The following is a 17415-nucleotide window of genomic DNA, read 5'->3' on the forward strand; positions in this document are numbered from 1 at the left end:
TATAATATTACGTTTTTACATGGTATATAAACAAAATTACATGATTTTAACCTAACAAACTATATACGAAAATTTCCTAACCTAAAAACTCGGGAGTCGTACATACGTACGGTTACAATACCTCCCCTTGATTTGTGAAGATTATAAACAATACATCTGAGCAAATCACAGTCTTTTCAGTACAGCAGCCTACACAGCCTGTCAAAGTCACTCAGGATTTAAAGAAAATTCACATATTCTTCTTAACATACACAAAACATCTGAACTTACAATACTTCACCTTACATACCTCTTAAGATTGTGAATATTGTGTGTACCAATCATGTCACCTTTGTTATTCAACAGGTGATAAGCACACTTGCCAACTTTCTTACCTACTGTATAAGGTCCCTGATACAATTTAAAAAACTTATGAATTTCTTTGTTGTCTGCAGATGAAATGTGTGGAACCTTTAGTAACACCTCCTCCCCTACTTCAAAACTATCTCCATGATGCCTCCCCTGCTGCATCATTCTCCTATCAGCTGCCTTCCTTAAATTCTGCCTCGCTAAATCAATCACCAAGTCCTTTGGTACATCTTCGCCTGTGGAAAGACCTAGAATCCTAGCCAATTCCCGTTCAGGCTTACGACCCAACTGCAGCTCAATTGGTGTTAATCCAGTGCTGTCATGTCTCGTCACATTGCACCAATGTTCCACATCTTCCAAGTAGTTAAACCAAGAATTGTGGTTTTCACTAATGTATGTGCGAAACATGCGGCCTAGCTCACGCATTACCCTCTCAGACATATTTCCCTGAGGATATCGTATGGAAGAGTAATGTACGCTAACACCAATATCACTCAGTCCGTCCCTCCATGTACGTGAAGTAAATTGGGATCCATGATCCGACAAGATTCTTTTTGGTTTACCGAACTCCGGTATGTACCTCTCCAGAATATTCCCCACACAGGCCCTTGCAGTGGCCTTACGCAAAGGATACAATTTGACATACTTGGTGAATGAGTCAATAACAACAAATATATACTGATATGCATACTTAGTTTTGACAAGAGGACCATACAGATCTACACAAACCAACTCTCCAGGTCCATCTGTCACCACCGCTTGCCTCGGGCCCTCCAGATAACGATTAGGATGTTTACTTCTTTGACAGGAATCACACTTTGCCAAAGTCTTCCTAACGTCTCTCCCCATATTCTTCCAGATGAAATTCTCCTGTATGGCATCCAGTACCTTGTCTGCTCCAAAGTGACCCAGCTCTATGTGGTAAAACCAAATTATATCTGGCCTGAGGGACTGTGGTACTACCACCTTCCAACGCCCCTTAAAATCCTCTCTTGACACCAAGTCACCTATCAACTTATATTTCTTACTCCCCTTAAGTATATATTTTCCATCTCCTTCCACTTCCAATTCTAGTTTAATCTCGCTCAATTCTTTGTCCTTGAGCTGTTCTTCTCTCATCTTTAAGAGTCTTAATTTCTCTTGCTTACTATCTTCCGTCCTCAAGCTACATATGAGTATTCCCTCCTTCTCTTCATTCCTTACCTTCCCTTGCATGTCAGCGGGGTGCCTACTCATATAATCTGCGAAGGCATTCTCACTCCCTGCTATATGAACCACTTCGAAGTCGTACTCTTGGATTGCCAGTATCCACCGCGACAAGCGACCCGAGATCAATTTACAGGTCCTAATGAAAGCAAGAGCATGATGATCTGTGTAGATCGTAAATTTCCTGCCTAACAAATAAACTCTAAATTTTCTAAGTGCATATACAATCGCAAGCAATTCCTTCTCACTTACAGTGTATCTTTTCTCGGCAGGGTTAAGCCCTCTACTGGCCAGAGAAACTACACCAAAATTACCTCCCTCGTCAGGTTGACATAACGCCGCTGCTATGCCTAAATCAGATGCATCGGTCATCACATAAAAGCCCAGCGTTGGCTTAGGGTATCGTAATATGACTGCCTCGTGAAACCCTTTCTTCAAAGCCTCTAACGCTTCATCGTGCCTCTTTGTCCATTTCCATTGAGCATTCTGCTTTAGTAGCTCTCTAAACGGTTCTGTGAGATAGGAGTACTTAATCACGAATCGCCTGAAATAGTTACATACACCTAGCAATGATCTCAACTGTTTAGCGTTCCTAGGTGTCTTAGCCGAAAAGATCTTATCAAGCCTTGTTATCTCAGGTGTCACACCTTCAGGTGTGATCTCATGCCCCAGAAAAATGACACTATGGGTACAAAATTTAGATTTGCTCAATTTCAAGGTGAAGCCAGATCTCAATAATTTATTAAAAACAGTGCACAAGTTTTCTAAATGTTCCTCGAATGTTCTAGAAGCAATTACTAAGTCATCAATGTACGTCGTCGTGAACTCATTAGTTTCTGGACCAAGTGCAATATCTAATGCTCGTATCAAGGCAGAAGACGACGTCTTAGTGCCAAATGGTACGCGGCAAAACTGGTACAGCTTCCCACGATGTAAAAAGGCTGTCAATGGCCTGTCTTCTTTTCTGAGGGGGACCTGCCAAAAACTTGAACTCAAGTCAACAGAGCTCAACCAAGGTCTACCCTCGAATCTCTGAATGAGCTCCTCTGTGGTCTCAGGTCTCTCATGATCAGCCGTGATGCGTTTGTTTATCTGCCTAGCATCTAAGCAAATGCGTACTGTGCCGTCTTTCTTACCCACAACAATCAACGGGTTCACATACTGACTCACCGACTTCTCAATAATCCCATCTAGTAACATTTCATTAATTAAATCATCTACAGCTTTAGCATATGCGTGGGGTATGGGATACCTATAGCTATCAAAACTCGACCTGTCAGTAACATTGAACGAATGTACATATGAAGTTGTCATTCCAGGTTTCTCAGAGAACACTTCCTTACATTCGATTAACAACTCTAATAATCTTTCCTTCTGAACTTTATCTAGATCCACCTCCTCTGCAACTGCTCTAATCTCCTCCTCTTTACTCTTAAAGTTCCCCTTCCCATCAGGGATATTATCATCTTCTCTCTCCGAATCATCACAATATTCTCCAAAGTCTCGCTCTCTCGACAAGGACAAGTTTTTCTCTTTCACCACCTGAATACGACACATCTCATATGCAAATTGGTTCTCTGTCACACAGTAGGCCAGCCTAACAGATTTCTGATCTTCCCCTGTCTGCAAACTTACTTCAGCATGCAGATAATCTAATTTACACTTACTCCTACTCAGAAAGTCTGAACCCAAGATAACTGAATAAATTAAATTTGGAACCACCAAGCATATCTGTTCAATCACGACACCCCCAATACCCATTTTAACAAGGACTTGGCTCCTGATTCTTTGCGACTTGTTACCAACAGCAGAAATCACATATACATTAGACACAGGAATCTCCTCAAACTCAACTCCTTTACACTTCAACTCCTCGTAGAATCTACTATTAATACAGGACTTCTGGCTACCTGTATCCAAAAGCACTTTTACCTTCTCCCCTACAATAAAGAATTCAATAATAGGATTAATGGGCATGTTACTTAAATTACCCTTGTCAGCAATGTGGTCATTAATCAGATCCTCTTGAACATCTATTTGATAGTTAATTTCCTTCATAGCACATGTTACAACAGCATCTACATTTAGGGACAAGTCGCCTGACCTATCTCGCCCGCCCCTTAAGCGTTTAAATTTCTTCTTGGTGGCTGATCATCTTGATTTGGATTGTGATTCCCATTCGATCCTTGTTCATCCCTGTCCCGATTTTCCACATATCTGCGGGACTCAGAACCTCTGCCATAACCACGGTTATTCCTCCCTGGGTCTTGCCCTCTGTGGTTGCCACCTCGATTGTTTTGGTCAGGGTATCGATGGTACTCTCCTGGACCATTCTGTCTCTGTCCCCCATTCTGGCGGATATTGGAATGACTGTCACTATTCCTAGCAGAACTTAAGGAATCGAACCTCTCTAACAGCTGTTCCATATCCTTAATAGTTTCAATTCTCTGCATGCATGCTGCCAACTGAACCTCTTCAGAAAAATGTCCCAACATCCTTCTCACTATATCCTGTTCTGATGAATTTAAGTTCAGGCTCTGATTTAGTAACACATGCTCCAAGAAGTACTGAGTCATGCTACCCCCTCCCTGAGTCCTATATCTGCCAAAATTAATTTTGTCTTTAGCTTTCCCTTGAATACTATTGTTCCAAAATTTGGCCTTAAAGGCTACTTCAAATTCACTCAAGCAAGTAATCGTTTCCCTGTATACATCATACCAGAGTTTAGCCTCCCCCATAAGAGCCTCAGAAATCTTAACCTCTACGGTATCCCACTGGGTGATACCATCTGACAGCCCTTTCCCAAATCTTTGTTTAACTACCTTGAGAAATTCCATAGGACCTAATTGCCTATTATTGAACCGTGGTAACTCTACTTCCTTGACCACCTCAATCTGCTGTGCTACCTCAGTCATGTTTAACCCCTTCGACTTTAAATTAGTAAATTCCCACTCTAACTTTTCAGTTTTCTCTTTTGTTTCCTTAATTCTAGTGTCCACATTAATTCTCATTCCTCGAATTTCTTCTGTCACACTAGACTTCACGCTCTCCACTTTCTCCTCAAGAATAGATCTAAGTTCACTTTTGTCCTTTTCCATCTGAACATGTTGGTTTTGAAATTGAGTGATTTGGCCTTCAACTTTACTCTCTATAACATCCTGCCTCATTTTAATCTCATCCACCTTCATAAATTTCTCTTCCACCAGTTCAAACCTCCTTTCTGTATTAACCTTAACACTCTGCAGTTCTCTGTTAATGCTTGAAAATTTCTCTTCCATTTTCTCTGTAAGCATCTTGCCAAAACTATGCAACTCCTTCTGTTGACTCTCAATTTTATCACTTAATTCCTTCCCCTGATTACTAATTTTACTACTCAAATTATCCCCTTGATCACTTAATTTATCACTTAATTTAGCCAACTGCTCTAATACTAACTTCATAAACTCATTATTACCCCCCATGTTACTTTGATTTTGCTCACTAGCTTCCCCTTCACCCCCCATTACAATTCCATACACTTTTTCCATAGACATATTTTCACTCAGACAACTACTTTCATCAAAACTTTGTATGCTTGTGTCAGAGCTGCTCTCCTGATCATTAACAGACATGCTTCCTTTATGCACTACACTTCTCAAATTTATAGCATTACTATTATTCTCACTAATATTCATGCTCCACTGATAAACATAACACTCCAAACATGACAACACCGATACATAACTCCTGACACAAGCTCACTAAAACACTGGACCAAATGTGCCTACCAAGGTTATATAGCAAGTCTGGATATCATTCTGCCTCACGTTGGCGGCGCCAATTGTAACTCCCCTTCAAACTACTGAAATTCCTGAACAGATAAACGTTGACTCAAATAAGTGTAAATAACAAGGATAATGGGCGCCACCTGCAAAACACTTGCAGGAATATTTAATTATGTAGAGCAACGAGCCACTCCCTCTCCCAAGGCGACGGTCATCAGGCTGACGAGGCTCCAGACTTGCTTTGTAACCTTACCTGTTGCTATATAACCCCTGAAATTAAATTTGGGTAACATGCCAGGTTCAGCCTCACTCCACTGACAAAAGACTCACTTAAAGTTTGATTCTATGATTTTACTCCCAGAATAAGAACTAATATGTGACAAACACCAACAAAATAAACACGTATGCAACCCACTTAGTGCTTGCTGTTTACATAGAGCTAATATACACAATACTATACAACAAAATCATCTCTACAAATCGAACATCATTATACTTTTAACATACCTCCAGGTAAGAGCCCCACTGCACTCCGCTGTTACCGTGAATCCTAATCTGGTAGAGAAAAGTACGACGACTATTTCTCTACATATGGATGCAACCTTCTTTACTAACAGCATCCCTAACCTTATTTACACTTCTTCGTCGTCTTGAATTTCTTTACAATTGATGGCTGGACAGACAGCGTTACATGTCCGGAGGCAAGCAAACAGCAAAATTCTCCACCAGCTGAAGCTGCATACTCGGGTCACAAGTTCCAAACAAACACTTTCTTTTACAGAAAGTCCACTGCAAAGCCGGTAAGTCGTTGAGATTATACCATGTTCACTCCGTAACAGATACTCCAAACAATAGCAGATCGTATAGCAAACTGCGCAAATACGTCGCTCCCGCAGACCAGTACAAATGAGAAACACACAGTATCAGCATCAGAGTCAGAAACACAACGAGAATCAGAATCAGAATGCCTCGCCGCACACGCTTACCCACTTATATATCCTTGCTACGCGTGGTAATCGCGTCCTGAAAAGTTATTGGTAGCAACGCTCACACCGGCACTTCTTCCCGCGTCACTCTGTCAACACAAACCTCGCTCAAAACAAAGCCCTCGCATTGGCTATCGAGTATATGATGTGACATAGACCGTCCACTCATGTATGTCCACATTGATTCACCCCAATTCTTCAACCGATACAACCTGTCGTACCCCGTGTTTTCAAGCCACCTGTTGCAACACATCCAACTGACTTCAACCGTCCTTCCCGATATAGTCGCAGTTTTCCCGGTTGCACAATCCTTACGGCTAGGCCATATTTACAGACTCTTACCCAAACGGAAATTTATACAAAATATAATGATGAACATATGCAATATTCCCTAACTATACATTCTTCTTATAATATTACGTTTTTACATGGTATATAAACAAAATTACATGATTTTAACCTAACAAACTATATACGAAAATTTCCTAACCTAAAAACTCGGGAGTCGTACATACGTACGGTTACAACTTGTACCGATTTCTCACAGACACCTGTCCTGAATTCTGATCCTGAATAGGGCCCTTAGCCTGCAATCCCCTTCCCCTTAGAATATTAGACCACCTGTCTTCTACAACTCCCCCCTTTCCTTCCCATCCCTCTTGTACACCTACTGTGACTTGTACATTGTTTGAGGGAGTCCTATCTTCCTTCCTGTCTTCTGTGAGAATCCTAATTATCTCCCTCAAACTTTCCATCTGGTGGTGGTGGTGATTATTGTTTTAAGAGGTGCTGGTGGTGGTGATTATTGATTTAAGAGGAAGTACAACTAGGCAACCATCCTCTACATAACACTAATCAGAGAGGAAAAATGGAAGGGGTCCGACACTTCGAAAAATGAAGGTATCGGCCAAAAGAAGACAAGGGCCACGAAGGGCGTCAAAACGAAAGACTCCCTAGCCCTCGCAAACCTAATAGCGTCGGGGTCGGAAGAGAACAAGAGTTGACCAAGGGAGGTCGGACAGGATATATTAAAGTGAGGAGCCTGGCACAAGTTAGTGGAAGCAATGCTAGGACTCAGCTGAGGGCCCCGTGGTCGCCAACCCACGCTCCAAATTTCAGAGCCCCTGAGGCCCCTTTTAGTCGCCTCTTACGACAGGCACGGGATACCGTGGGTGTTATTCTACCGCCCCCACCCACAGGGGGTGAAGGTCGGGAAGAGGACCGCCACACTGTAGTTGTCCTTAATTGCTCTCAGCTTGTTGGGAGTTCGGATATCTAGCCACTCCGATTCCCAGGACGCCAAGATGGTCCGACGTAGCTGAGAACAACAATCCTTAGCAGGTACATTGACTGGTCTTGGAGGTAAAAGTACAGCTTCCTTTGCAGCTTCATCCGCAAGTTCGTTTCCCGCAATCCCAACGTGGCTTGGAAGCCATACGAAAGTGATTCTGGTGCCAGCATCCCTTAACCTGGCTAGAAGGTCATGTATCTGATGCACCAGTGGGTGTTGCGAGAAACAGGTTTCAATAGACTGCAGAGAGCTTAACGAATCGGTATGCATAAGAAAGTGGCTTATTTCGTCACGCAGTGCAAACTGCAGAGCCTCTAAGATGGCGTAAAGCTCTGCAGTATACACGTTACATACTTTCGGGAGCGAGATTTTCGTGCTGATATCATCAATGACGAAAGAGCAACCAACATAATCTCCGATTTTTGAACCATCCGTGAAGATAAGTCTCGCAGCCGGATATTGGTGAACAAAGTCCTCGAAATACCTCCGATAAATGGAGGAATCCGTGTTCACCTTGGGTCCACGTAGCAGATCTAGACGTATATCCGGTCGCGGAACCAACCACGGAGGTACCCCGCTAAGAGTTCTTTCAAGACCACCACCGATATAATTATTCAAATCATGACACAAGCTATCAATCCGAAACACAAACGGCCGTGTGGCATTCGGCCGGTCTTGGCACCGCTGGTGGTATTGAGTACGATAGATGAATTGATAGCGTGGGTGTAGCGGCATTTCACGAATTTTGGCAGCGTACGTGAGGAGTAACTGCTGCCTCCTTATCCGTAAGGGTGGAACTCCCGCTTCAGCGAGTAGGCGGGGAATGGGGCTAGTACGGAAAGCACCCGTTGCCAGCCTTATTCCACTATGGTGAATACTGTCTAAAAGGCTCAGCGTAGATTTTGATGCTGAGCCATAAGCCGCACTTCCATAGTCAATCCGGGAGATGACCGTAGCCGTGTAAAATCGCAGCAGTACCGCACGGTCAGCCCCCCACGAAGTGCCGCTGAGAAACTTAAGCATGTCAAGTCTCTTCATGCAGGCAACCTTCAACTGACGGATGTTGAGCTGCCACGTAAGTCTCTTATCAAAATGGAGACCCAGGAATTTGCAGGTGTCAACCACTGGTAAGACACTGTTTCGCAAGCGGAGCTGTGGTTCGGGATGCACAGGCCGACGTCGACAGAAGTGTACAACAGAGGTTTTCGCTGCTGAAAATCGAAAACCCATGTTGCAGGGTCCATCTGTCGACTCTGTTAATAGCTTGCTGTAGCTGTCTCTCAGCATACGCCACCCTTCCAGAGCTGTAATGTAGAGCTAAGTCGTCTACATACAGCGAAGGAACGACTGCGGGCCCAGCAGCGGCAACTATGCCGTTGATGGCGATTGCGAACAGCGTGACACTCAGTACCGATCCCTGAGGTACTCCATTTTCCTGAACGTAATATTGGGAAAAAGCATTCCCTACACGGACTCGAAAGAGACGGAGGGACATGAAGTTCTCAATAAACGTTGGCAAATATCCCCGAAATCCCCACTGGTGTAGTGTGGAGAGAATTCCATATCGCCCGGTAGTGTCGTAAGCTTTCTCCAGGTCAAAAAACACGGCGACTAGGTATTCCTTCCGGAGAAAAGCCTCCTGAATGGCGCTCTCCAGTCTGACCAGGTGATCAGTTGCAGACCGATGAGAGCGAAAACCACACTGGTAGTTAGACAAGAGACCCTCCTTTTCCATGGCCCACACAAGACGCCGGTTAACCATCTTTTCAAATAGCTTACAGAGGCCATTTGTAAGGCATATTGGCCGATAACTATCCAGAAGTTTTGGATCTTTACCTGGCTTATGAATTGGTATTACAATTCCCTCATGCCATTTAGATGGAAACACTCCCTCACTCCATATTCTGTTGAATAGGGTGAGGATATCCTTGAGACATCTGTCACTCAAATGCTTAAGAATTTGATTATGGATTTTGTCCGGTCCAGGAGCCGTATCTCTGCATAGCGCAAGTGCACTTCGCAACTCCCACTCCGTGAAGGCCACGTTGTAGGGATGCGAAGCACTAGAGGCAAAAGAGAGATGGTGTGCCTCTGCTTCGCCCTTGATAGGAAGAAATGCAGGGTCGTATTTCCTAGAGCTGGACGTATCTGCGAAATGTGACACGATGTGGTCTGCAATGACTGAAGGAATCGTAACTATATCTCCATTAATGGAGATTCCGGGTACTGAGGGCACATTCTGTACTCCGACAATACGGCGGAATTTTGTCCACACTTGTGATGACGGAGTATGTGCCGTGATGGATGACACATACTTTTCCCACGTAGCTTTCTTACTTTCTCGAATCAAAAAACGGGCCTTCGCGCGCAGACGTTTAAATGCGATATGATTGGCCATCGTAGGGTTCCGACGATAATGCTTAAAAGCCCGTCGGCGATCACGTATGGCTGCTGCAATTTCGTCCGTCCACCATGGGACCTGTTTCCAGCGACGAATACCGGACGAGGAGGGAATTGTTTCCTCTGCAGCAGCCAAAATTCCAGTAGTAATGGAAGAGACGTGGTCGTCAACAGACTCCAGCATATCATCAGCCATCACTGCGCGTTTTGTAAATTCTGATCATTTTGCCCGCCGAAGTAACCAGCGCTTGTGTACTTCGGACTGTCTTTGATTCAAGAGAGACAGAATTATCGGGAAGTGGTCACTATCACAGAGGTCGTCGTGAACTTGCCACCGTAGCAGGAGAACTAGCGCACGGCTACACAAAGTGACATCCAGGTGTGAGAATGGGCCATGCGCGCTACTGAAATGTGTCGGTTTCCCTGTATTGAGCACACAAAGATCAAATAGGTTGATCATTCGCTCGAGCATCCTCCCCCTAGAACAGGAAGACGGAGAACCCCATAGTGTGTTACGGGCATTCACATCCCCCAGCATGAGGAAAGGAGGAGGCAACTGAGTGATCAAATCTTGTAGTGCATGTATATCAAGGTTATAATCCGGTGGAAAGTACACGTTGCAAACCGTTGTCATTACTGGCAACGGAGTGCGAACTGCAACTGCATCTAGCTGAGTACGGAGCGGTACTTCTTGGCTGAAGATGTCGGAGCGAACTAGGGTACAAACGCCCCCAGTTGCCGCGCCATCCACAGCTAATCTGTCTTTAGAATAAAGACGATATCCCCTCATAGTCAAGTCGTGTCCAGGTCTCAAACGAGATTCCTGTAGACAGACTATGGAGGCCGCGTAGACGGATATCAATTGACGTAACTCAGCTAGGCGACAGTGGTAACTACTGCAGTTCCACTGCAATGGTGCCATTGTGTGGATTAGTAGTGTTGCGAAATTAGGTCAATTGCTTGCCCTTCCTTTTGTCAACTACCTGCCATTTTCCGCCGTTCTTGTCGGTATTCTCGTCATCATCCACGATAATGAGTGCTTCAGTCTCCATCGTCTCCTCAGAAGGAGGAGGCGCGGTGACCGGACACTCCGCGGACGGTGATCTCATTGATCTGGGACAGTGGGCCTTCTTCCTGGGGGAACTAGGTTCTCTAGAAAGAGATCGAACAAGAGGACGTCGGGGCCTCTCGCTCTTACCCACCGTTTTCGAATACTTCGGAGGAGGACTGGCAAGTAGTATAATTGGATGGTTCTGCGGCCTCCTCCTACTCCCGCGGGAAATTTGAATTTTGGCGGAAGATTTGAATTTTGGCGCGAGATTTGAATTTGTAAACAAAGCCACGTGCTTTTTGACAGCTGTCATCGACAACAACGCATCGCTAACCTCACTGCTGCCATCTTGACGGGCCTAGACCTCAGTGGTACCAACTTAATCTAACTAGCGCGAGGTAAACAAAGCCACGTGTTTTTGACAGCCACGTGCTTTTTGACAGACAACAACGCATCGCTCACCTCAGTACCGCCACCTTGACGGGCCTAAACCTCAGTAGTACCAACTTAACCTAACTAGCGCGAGGTAAACAAATCCACGTGTTTTTTGACAGCCACGTGCTTTTTGACAGACAACAAAGCATCGCTAACCTCAGTACTATCATCTTGACGGGCCTAAACCTCAGTAGTTCCAACTTAACCTCACTAGCGCGAGATAAACAAAGCCACGTGTTTTTTTGACAGCCACGTGCTTTTTTGACAGCTGTCATCCGCCATCTTTAAACCGCAGAGCACCGTGCTGGCCGCTTTATCGCAGTAGCATAAATTCGTCACCTGTCATCCGCAGTGCTGCCATCTTGGCGGGCCTAAACCTTAATGCTACCAACTTAACCTCACTAGCGCGAGATAAACAAATCCACGTGCCGCTGTCATCCACCATCTTTAATCTATAGAACACAGTGCTGCCCTCTTTAGCTAGATACCTGTGGTGGCAGGCAATTCTACGTGACAACAGCCATCTTTGAGCACCGTGCTGCCCTCTATGTGGTGGCGGCATATTCTACATGCTCTTGTTTGGAAACAAACCCACGCGCTTTTTTTGACAGCCATCATCCGCCACATTTAAGTAGCAGAGTACAGTGCTGCCCTCTGTGTGGTGGCGGCAAATTCCACGTGCTCTTGTTTGGAAACAAACCCACATGCTTTTTTGACAGCTGTCACCCGCCATCTTTAACCAACAGAGCACTATGCTACTATCATGCGGGCAATTTCGTTAGCTGTCATCCGCCATCTTTAATGAACAGAGCACCGTGCTACCCTCATGCGGGGCAATTTCGTTAGCTGTCATCCGCCATCTTTAATGAACAGAGCACCGTGCTGCCATCTTTGTGTTGGCATCTTTATTCTTTGACATGTGGTGGCGGATAATTTGTAAAATGCTTTTTGACAGCAGCCATCTTCAATCAACAGAGCACCGTGCTGTGCACTCTTTGTGGTAGCGGTAGACAATTTAAAAGAACATGTCAAGGAATACCTTTGTTCTAAGAAGATATTGCAAGAGAAGTGATTAAGAATATAATCGAACCCGGTACTCGATACAACATATGATTAGAACATCGGTTGATGTGTTTACAACATATCTGGTGTATACCTTTGTTCTAAGAGAAAAAGTAAGGCTAAAATTTTGAACAGCTTGCGTAAGATAGCAACTCTTATAACTTCCTTTACTTTGCTAAGGCATAGCTTTATCGAACATACAACGCAATCTGATGCATAAGGCAGTGCACATATCGCGTACCTGCATGTTTATACTTGAACACATACTGCTGTTCATAGTTCGATATTGTAGAACACTGCATTGCAAGACTAGAATCAAACACTTTTGAGGAAAAAAAATTCTGTTCTCGACATACTTACCGAACTAGACGATACTATACTTACGAATCTGCTCAACACCTTCTTTCTTGCTTTTCTTCTATGAGTAATAAACAAAAACTCTATCTTGCAAATAAGGAGCGGGAGGAAGGTAATACCTAATCTAAAATATTTACATCTTGTATGTACAAGTTTTATCTCGAATCGTTTTACCGTAGTGATGTTTGCGTACTTCTCCCTTCTCAACACAATTCTTATATGTACAAGTTTAAACTTGAATTATTTGCTGTTCTATACTCTCAGCGTACTTCTTATTATCCTTATACAATATGTACAGTGAATTGTGATGTAAGACAGCTTAACGTATATATTTTACAAAGTACACACCTCTAGCATAATGTTTACACACACACACACACACACACACACACACACACACACACATGCATCTGCTTTATGTAAAGTAGTACCGATCAATACTACTATGCCCCAGGCTAGAGTGTTGGTAGAATTTGGAATGACAAACCGTTTGCAATCAACATTATTAAGGGCTACCTTACTAATTAAATTAGTGTACAACTGGTGCTTCTTGCTTCTAATGACAGACATTTGCTTATGCAAAATAGGTGGATTACTTTGAATGCAATTGTTATAGTTTTCAAAACTTAGCTGATTCTGAACGACATTCTTTTTAACCCCCTTCAATCTCTTTATTTGTAGTTCATTTAAGAGTGTTATGCAATATGACTTGGATTTAGTACCTACAAATGAATCGATAATATTCCCAGCACATTCATCTTTCATTTTACCTAGAACCTTTTTGTTCACTAGCGGTAGATGATATTGATTATTTGCAGGATAGTTACTTGTATCAAACCTACCCAAGTCTGGCTTTATATCATTGTAATAGTCATCAGTTTTGATTTGATAAATAAACGAATCCGTATCTGTGTAGAGCAATTGCGCATTATGCGCGTACTTCTTCATCATATAATCGTAATGGAATTCATACATAAGTGTTTTAGCCAATTCAAGTACTGCAAAGCCGACGTAGGTAGGTTTGTCATACTTAACCCTAACACGATTCATCTGTATAATAAATAAATTCTCATGTATGATGGTACAGCTGTGGAAATTTGGTTTACTTATTAAATAGTTAGCACCGTACCTTTTCTTAATATTTTCCCAGTTTGTATTCAATTTTACATCAACGCGTTTGTCAACATTTTCCATAGTCTTACCAAACACACTGTTATTCATGAGCTTGTAGAAATCTTTTTCAAACTCGTTAACCGCATTCGTTCTTAAATTATTGTTCAGATCGATATATGACTTTAGCCACGGTGACTGATTAAATTCTAGTACGCGATGAATTTTGGATAACTTCAAACCATGCTGCAAACACTGTTTTAAATTTCGGTAATGAATGATATACTTAGATTTATCACACAAATTAGCAATTAGCATTTTCGTCGTTGATGCGATGTACGGGGACTTCACATTTTCAGGGAAGAAAGGTAAGTCATTATGAGAAGTGTGTAACTCTTTAGGATACTGTAAGTCAACTTCGAGGAAATAGCCTTTATCAGCTTCATCGCCTAGGGCGTGCAGCTGTAAAGCATCAATTTCGCACTGCGTTAGCCAGCGGAAACCACTCACCGGTAGATGCTGACTCATCGCCCACCCATACTGATTATTAGCATCGAGATAAACGATATACTGAGATTCCTGACTCGAATCGAAACTCGGCATGTACTTATTATTTGCTTTAGAATACCGCCCGCTGCACTGACTTAGACCGCCTCGAATAGATGATTTTATAAAGTGCACCAAATCAATATCGGTTAGCAGTTCCAAATTCACCTGCGTGTATTTTAACATCGCATCCCAACTTAACCCAGGCGCAGTAAAATACTGACATGGGTCAAGGCTGTAGGTTTTCTTGCAAACACAGCGAAAATTTTCAAAAACATCAGCTAACAAAAGTACATCCGTCTTTAAATATAAATCGGAGTATTCACCCAGCGTTTGAATGTGGAACTGCTCCCAGATATGTTGTGCATGTAAATAGTCATCATCACTAATATCTGCTGAATTCAGCGAGCTGTAAAAGGATTGTTTCGATGGTAAGGCACGTTCTTCGAGGCGTTCTAAGCAGTCAAGATATTCAAAACAAAAAACACCCTTACGCCGAAGTAAATTAAACTGCGCTTCTTCAGGAAAAAACGCGTCGAATTTCCGTAAATTGTTCTGGCTGTAAATGACTAGAAAGTTTATCGAGGCTACTCGCCATAAAGCGAAACGAGTCAAGGAATCTCAGTTTTATAGAATGCTCCGCATCTACTTTTACAGACTTTGCAAACGCAATGTACCGCTCTTTATTCTGAGGGATTATATCTACTTTTTCATCTGAAGCTCCAAATTTTGAAATGATGAAATGTGAGTCGTAACCAGATAAGTTATGAAAAATACCAGGGATAAATTTAGGAACTCTGTACTTAAGATTACAGCTATAATGAGCGGCACATCTGTAGACACCAGTTAAATGATCATGATCAAAAACTTTAGGGTCATTTTCGTAAAATTCCCCATCACAAATGCTACAATTTGTAGCACGTTCATGATCATTTAACTGAATTTCGGTGAGTGGCTTCATAGGAATATTACTATTTAGAATACGACCAAGACGAACTGCATCACTTTCAAGTCTTTCTAAAAATACTTTAGCAGCATCAGGTCCTCGATACAGCTCTAACTTGTTAAGCGTACTCTCATAACTACACTTGATGTAATACGCGAAGCTATACGGGACGTGCATTTGCGTAGTATTAGTGAAAGAGTTGTAAGGATTAGGTAAGCATGTGTTGCATGGCGTGAGGATGGCTTCAAAGTCTGCATAAATCACGAAAGGTACCCACATCTGCTTGTGAAAATTTGTAAATTTTAAAACATCATTGCCTGTAGTAGGTATCTCTGTACGTACATGATTGCAGTCATTCTTGGAATGCTTCGTTAACTGATCTTCAGTTCTAAAATACTGCAAGCATCCATCACATAGCCACTTTTTGTTACACCTGTTTGACAATTGACTACCAACAAGTCTACTCAGATCTTTAATCCAGCAAAAGTGGCTATTTTCACTGTTTACGATATAGAGTAAGTTAACATGAGTACTCTTCTTATGACATGTATAATACAGAGGACCTACTACAGACTTCTTCTCTACACCATACACATTAATGCTAATGTTATTTAGTTCCTCAAAGCGCTTAATACCTTTTAACTGCATAGGGAATTCTATGCTATCGAAATTTAGTTGCTTTGGTGGTGGTGGTGGTGATTTTTGTTTTAAGAGGAAGTACAACGAGGTAATCATCCTCTCTGAACAAATACGTGGAAATAAAAATTAAAATATAAAAAAAATTATTTATTCAACAAAGGAATTTGGAAACGCAGTACAAAATAAAACAAAAAATAATTATAAAACTAGGCCGAAAGGATTACTAACGTTTCAAAAGGGAACGTACGTTCCCTGAGTAACAGTACACTTGTAATTTACATACCCTTGATAAGTCCACTGTCGCACATAAAGCGGATGACAAGATCAGCAGTAGTCGCGTCATCGGCTAGTATGCGTTCGAGTGTTTCCTGCAGGCCGAGGCTCCGTCTTAGGCCAGAGAGATCGGCGCACTCTGTGAGGATGTGGGCCACGGTGAAGTCGGCACCACAAGAACACACTGGGGGGTCTTCCCTCTTTAGGAGATAAGAGTGCGTGGATCGTAAATGACCTATCCTCAGCCTGCACAGTACTATGGCCTCTCTCCGTGAAGGTCGGAATGAGGACCGCCACACGGTAGTTGTCTTCTTAATTGCTCTCAGCTTGTTGGGAGTTCGGATATCTAGCCACTCCGATTCCCAGAACGCCAAGATGGTTCGACGTAGCTGAGAACAAATATCCTTAGCAGGTACATTGACGGGTCTCGGAGGTAAAAGTGCAGCTTCCTTTGCTGCTTCATCCGCAAGTTCGTTTCCCGCAATCCCAACGTGGCTTGGAAGCCACGCGAAAGTAATTCTGGTGCTAGGATCGCTTAACCTGGCTAGAAGGTCATGTATCTGCTGCACCAGTGGGTGTTGCGAGAAACAGGTTTCAATAGACTGCAGAGAGCTTAACGAATCGGTACACAACAGAAAGTGGCTTCTTTCGTCACGCAGTGCAAACTGCAGAGCCTCTAGGATGGCGTAAAGCTCTGCAGTATACACGCTACATACTTTAGGGAGCCAGACCTTCGTACTCATATCATCAATGACAAAAGAGCAACCAACATTATCTCCGATTTTAGAACCATCCGTGAAGATAACTCTCGCGGAGGGATATCGGTGAACAAAGTCCTGGAAATACCTCCGATGAACGGAGGAATCCGTGTTCACCTTGGGTCCACGGAGCAGATCTAGACGTATATCCGGTCGCGGAACCAACCACGGAGGTACCTCGCTAAGAGTTCGTTCAAGACAACCACCGATATCAATATTCAAAGGTGGTGGTTGTGATTATTG

The sequence above is a fragment of the Anabrus simplex genome, chromosome 1 (assembly GCF_040414725.1).
Source record: "Anabrus simplex isolate iqAnaSimp1 chromosome 1, ASM4041472v1, whole genome shotgun sequence".
In the NCBI taxonomy this organism is placed as follows: domain Eukaryota; kingdom Metazoa; phylum Arthropoda; class Insecta; order Orthoptera; family Tettigoniidae; genus Anabrus; species Anabrus simplex.